Here is a 6,308-nt window from a genome sequence, read left to right on the forward strand (position 1 = left end):
AATTGCTTAGCCCATTTGTTTTTTTATTAGTACAACACAATTCATTGTTATCCTATAACAGTCTATAATTTACTGTGAATATCCTATTTTTCATTGTGGGAGACAGCATACCTATAATTATTACCTGTTCCCATTGATGATGTCAAAATGAGAGCAACTTGAGTGTGGTAGTGATAGATATTGTGAGTAAATATGTATTTGAAAAATGGACTGTATCTCTATAGATTATTGCTATATGTCAAGACTAGCATGATACCAGTTTCCTGAGTAATAATTTATAAATATTTGTTGAGAAAATAAATATATTGACTTGGCCTAGATTCTTAGGGAATTCAGAGAAAAAGGCACACTTTCCTCTAAGACATATAGTACTGTAGGAAAAATACATACACATGAACATTACCAGGTAGTCCCGTTTAGTTCTAAGTAGCTGGAATAGGAAATATCTACAATAATTAGGAATTTTGAGCTGATACAATCTGGATAAAAATTAGATGGTGGAGTGACACTTGAACTTCTTTGAAAAATGTGCATGGCTGGATTAGAAAAAAAAAGTTTAGAACACTTGTTTGGAAGGGCAGAAACAGACAAATCAATGTATCATAAGGTGTATATAAGTCAGAATGATAGGCTGGTGAAAATGTTGGCATAACTTTGTGTAGAAGTCTAACAAGATTTGCTTCTTTATATAACATGGGATGTACTTTCATTGAGTGTTGGGAAATTTTATGATCAAATATTATTTTATAAAAGTTTCAGAATGGAATATTACTCAGCCACAAAAAAGGAAAGAAATGTTGCCATTTGCAATGACATGAATGGAGCTAGAGAGTATTATGCTAAGCGAAATAAATCAGAGGAAAAAATACTATATGATTTCACTCATATGTTGAATTTAAGAAAAAAAAAAAACAAATGAGCACAGGGGAAAAAAAAAAGAGAGGCAAACAAAGAAATGGACTCTCAACTACAGGGAATAGACTGATGGTTACCAGAGGGGAGGTGGGTGGGGGCTGGGTTAAAGAGGTGATGGGGATGAAGGAGTGCACTTCTTGTGATGAGCACTGTATAATGAATGTATGGGAGTGTTGAATCATTATATGATACACATGAACCTAATATTACACTGTGTGTTAACTAAATAAATTTAGGAATTTAGGAATTTAGTAAATTTAGTAAATTAGGAATTTAAATAAAAACTTTTTTAAAAAGGTACCTAATAACGTTGTGCAGGGTGATTCACAGAGTGGAGAAATTGGTGACAGAAAAAATAAGAAGATGATGACATTTTCCCATATTAATTTTAGAGCAGTAGAAATAGAACAAATGGTTGGGATGTGAAGAGATTAAAAGAGCAGTGTTGATGATGAATTTGGTATGGAGGGCAAATTCAGAACAGAAGAAACCTTGTAGGTTTTGAGGCACTTGAAAGTACAACTCCACTATTGAAAGGAATAGTACAAGTGCTTCTAAATATTCAAGTAAAATCAAAAGTTAACAGTGTGCTGAGCTCAAAGGAGCAGTGTTGAAAGTGCCTGAGAGCTGGGGGTAGCATCTTGCATGAACTTTGCAGAGAAATCCACTGTAATTCTTACCTTATTCCTTTACATGTAATATACTCTCCTCCCCCTCCACCCTGTAAACAAGGGACCTTGCTAAACTTGCTTATTAGTTCTTACAGCTATTTTATAGATTCCTTTGGTTTTCTACAAAAATCATTTTAATTTACAAATAAGGACAGTTTCTACCTTTCCTTTGTCTTCGTTTTTTAAAAATTATTATTCACTTAATTTATTTTTTCATCTTGGTCAGTGAACTCTTTAATCCCCACCACCTATTTCACCCATTCTTCACACCCACCTTTCCTCAGATAACCATCAGTTTGTTCTCCATACTTAAGAGTCTATTTCTTGGTTTGTCTCTCTTTTTTTCCCCTTTGCTCATTTGTTTCATTAAATTCCACATATGAATGAAACCGTATGTTATTTGTCTCTCTCTGACTGACTTATTTTGCTTAGCATTAAGCTCTCTAGCTCTATCCCTGTTGCTGCAAATGGCAAGATTTCATTCTAGTTATGGCTGAATAATATTCTGGTGTGTGTGTGTGTGTGTGTGTGTGTGTGTGTGTGTGTGTGTGTGTTTGTGTGTGTTTATCACTTCTTTATCCATTCATCTATTAGTGGAAACTTGGGCTGCTTCCATAGTTTGGCTATTGTAAATAATGGTGCAAAAATATAGGGGTGCATATATATTTTCTAATTAGTGTTTTCATATGCTATGGGTAAACACCCAGTAATGAAATTACTGGGTCATATGGTAATTCTAATTTTAATTTTTTGGAAACCTCCATACTGTCTTCCACAATGGCTGCATGGGTTTGCATTCCCACAAACAGTGCACAAGGGTTCCTTTTTTTTTTTTTTCCAAAAAACCTCTTCAACACTTGTTATTTCTTTTATTTTCTATTTTAGCCATTCTGACAGTTGTGAAGTGATATCTCACTGTAGTTTTGATTTGCATTTCCTTGATGATGAGTGATGTTGAACATCTTTTCACGTGTCTGTTGACCATTGGTATGTCTTCTTTGGAGAAATGTCTGTTCATGTCTTCTGTCCATTTTTAATTGGATTATTTGTTTTTGGCGTGTTGAGTTATAATCAATTCTTTATACATTTTGGATACTAGCCCTTTATCAGATGTGTCATTTGCAAATGTCTTCTCCCATTCTGTATGCTGCCTTTTAGTTGTTGTTTCCTTCATTGTTCAGAAGCTTTTTGTTTTGATGTAGTCCCAATAGTTTATTTTTGCTTTTACTTTCTTTGCCTCAGGAGACAGATCTAGAAAAGTGTCCCTATAGCTGATGTCAGAGCTCCTGTGCTCTCTTGGTTTCAGGTGTCACATTTGGGTCTTTAATCCGTTCTGACTTTATAATTTTGTGTATGGTGAAAGAAAGTGGTCCAGTTTCATTCTTTTCATGTGGCTGTCCAGTTTTCCCAATAACTGTTGTTGAAGAGACTGTCTTTTTCCCATTGTATATTCATTCCTCCTTTGTTGAAGATTAATTGACCATCAGTTGTGGGTTTATTGCTGGGTTTTCTGTTCTATTCTGCTGATCAATGTGTCTATTTTTATGCTAGTACCATACTGTTTTAATTACTACAGCTTTGTAATGTAACTTGAAGTCTGAAATTGTGATACCTCCAGTTTTGCTTTTCTTTTTTCAAGATTGCTTCATTATTTGAGGTCTTTTGTGGTTCCATACAAATTTTAGGGGCCTTGTTCTAGCTCTGTGAAAAATGCTGTTGGTATTTTGTTAAGGCTTGCATGAAATCTGTGGATTGCTTTGGGTAATATAGACATTTTAATAATATTTGTTCTTCCAACCCATGAGCATGGAATGTCTTTCCATTTATTGGTGTCTTCTTGAATTTCTTTCATCAGTGTTTTATGGTTTTCAGAGTACAGATCTTTCATGTTTTTAGTTTAGGTTATTCCTAAATATTTTATTGTTTTTGGTGCAACTGTAAATGAGGTTGTTTTCTTAATTTCATTTTCTGGTGCTTCATTATTAGTGTATAGGAATGCAACAGATTTTTGTATATTGGTTTTGTATCCAGCGAATTTCTTGAATTGACCTATCAGTTCTCGTAGTTTTCTGGTGGAGTCTTTTTTTAAAAAATATATTGTATTCTGTCATGTGCAAATAGTGAGAGTTTTACTTCTTCCTTACCACTTTGGATGCCTTTCATTTCTTTATGTTGTCTAATTTCTTTGGCTAGGACTTGCATTACTATGTTGAATAAAAGGATTGAGAATGGACATCCTTGTCTTGTTCCTGACCTAAGGGGAAAAGCTCTGAGTTTTTCCCGAAGGCCTTTATTATGTTAAGGTATATTCCCTCTAGACCTACTTAGGAGAGGCTTTTTATAATGAATGGATGTTGTACTTTGTCAAATGCCTTTTCTGCATCCATGGAAATGATACTTGCCCTCACTGCTGCAGGAACTGAGGTCCAACAAAACACAAGGGTTGGGAGATGTGGTGTTGACAGAGTTTGTGGTGGTCTTCTGGGAGGGGAAGGGGGCACACAATGCTAGTAATGAGACAAGCATGACTGGGAAGGGTGGATCCACTGATACAGGGGGTGGGCAAGCTTGGTGCAAGCAAGTTAGGTAAGAGTGTTGGTGCTTATTTCCCACAGGTGGCCATTGTTTATGCTGGGGGGGCAGGAGAAGGAAATGGCACTTGCCAGGTCCTTTGTTCCTAAAGGGGTCTTCCCATGATTTATCTCTCTCCAGGTGGCACTCTGAGATGAACAAATCAGTCTCCCTCCCATCTGCCACCAGTGTTTTTTAAACTGCTGGTTCTGTGCTGTATCTGAATGGGCTGTTTGTTGTGCTCTTTCAGGGCAAGGATTCACCTCCTCTTGCCCTCTGGGCTCTCCTAGAGACAGAGCCCATTGATTTTTAAAACTGTATGCTTTAAGTCTTGATCCTGGCTGTAAGAATTCACAAAATTTAGCCCCCTTTCAAAGGCAAATGTTACAGGGATTTGTCTTCACTGTTTGTGGGCTCCCCAGTATGAAAGTCTGTTTTTTGCCTTTCTTCATGCCACTGGTTCTCTCCCCACTGTGGATGGCCATGGTCCATTTCACTCCCAAACCGTGTCTTCTCCCTTCTTAACTTTTTTTGATGTGGCATCCCCCCTACTTTTAGTTGTGAGGTTTGTTCTGCAGTCTCTGGATCATTTTCTGGGTTATTTACACTGATGTGAATGTTATCTAGTATCTGTGGGACAAGGTGAGCTTAGGGTCCTTCTACTCTGCCATCTTCCCCCAAGGTTACATGTAGGTAGTCCAGGGAGAGCAAGATTGGAACCTTGGTCTCTGGACACCTACCCAGTGCCCTTTTCCACTCTGTATGCTTTTATTTTCTTCTTCTTTATTTTACTGCATTGGCAGTTCACTTGCAATGTGAACAAAGTGGTGCAAACTGATAGCTTTGCTTTATTACTGTTAGGGGATTCCAGATTAAAAGATACTTTAATATTGTTTTCACCTATAATATAAAGAAAGAATTCAGTTGTTCACTACTACATATAAGGCTAGCTGGAGGATTTTGTAAAATATTTCTTATTAAGATGAGGAAGATACCTTCTATTCCCAGTTTTCTGAAAATTGTTTTCATTAAAGGTGTTGAATTTTGTCAAGTGTATTTTTTTGCATCTTTTTATGCATTTTTGCATATCTAAATATATGATACCTTTATTTTAAAGTGGTATACGACATTAATTGATTTATAAATGTTGAAATAACACTTTATTCCTTCAATAACTTCACTTTCTTATGGTGTATAATCCTTTTTAAATGTTGTATCTATGTTCATGAGAAATAATAGTATGTAGTTTTCTATTCTTTTGTGATATCTTTGTCTGCCTTTGGCATAAGGTAATGCTAGCCTGAGTTGGGAAATAGTTCTCCTGTTTTCTGTTATGACATAAACAAAAATAATCCTGAAATTGCACAATATGCACTGTATACATGGTATATCTATAATCTAGTGCAGTTTAACTTAATCTCTCTTCTAGTCAATAGTATCTTAACTGGGTTTTTGCTCCCACTCTTATTCTCTTACAGTCTGTACCTCATCATCTCACTCTCTTCTTCAGTATACTCTCATGGCTTGCTATCTCACTTACAACAATATCCTAATTCTTTATGTGCCCTAGGGCATACCATGGGACTAAGTTTCTGCCCAATTCTCTGACCTGCTTTCAAAATGATCTTTATCTTGCTCATTCCACTTCAATCATTCTAGTCTTCTTGCCTTTCCTCAAATATGCCAACTTTATTCCTACCTTAACAACTTTGTACTCACTATTCTGTTTTTGTTTCGATCAAATTATCTTATCCATTGTTCTCTCACTTCTGTTATGATTCTAATCCATCCTCAGAAAGGATGTACCTGACTCTCCTATTAACATTTTCCTAGTCTGTCCTCTTTATTCTCTATTGTGTTGCCCATTTTAGTTCATAGCATTTACCACCTCCAATATCTTAAGTATTTATTTGCAAATAATTTCCTTCCTCTTTCCTGTATGAAAGTCTGAACTCCATGAAGTTTGGAACTTGGTCTCTCTTGTTAATCACCCTATTTCAAAGTACCTAAGTAAATACCAGAGACATTTTTCAATAAATATTTATTGAATACAGGAATGAATTATTATACATTGCAATGATTATTGTAAAAGAAATACAAGGAGCTATGAGAGAAAATGGGGGGAGTTCTTCAGATTAAATACTCAAAGGA

Source organism: Panthera tigris, chromosome B2, assembly GCF_018350195.1.
Source record: "Panthera tigris isolate Pti1 chromosome B2, P.tigris_Pti1_mat1.1, whole genome shotgun sequence".
NCBI lineage: Eukaryota > Metazoa > Chordata > Mammalia > Carnivora > Felidae > Panthera > Panthera tigris.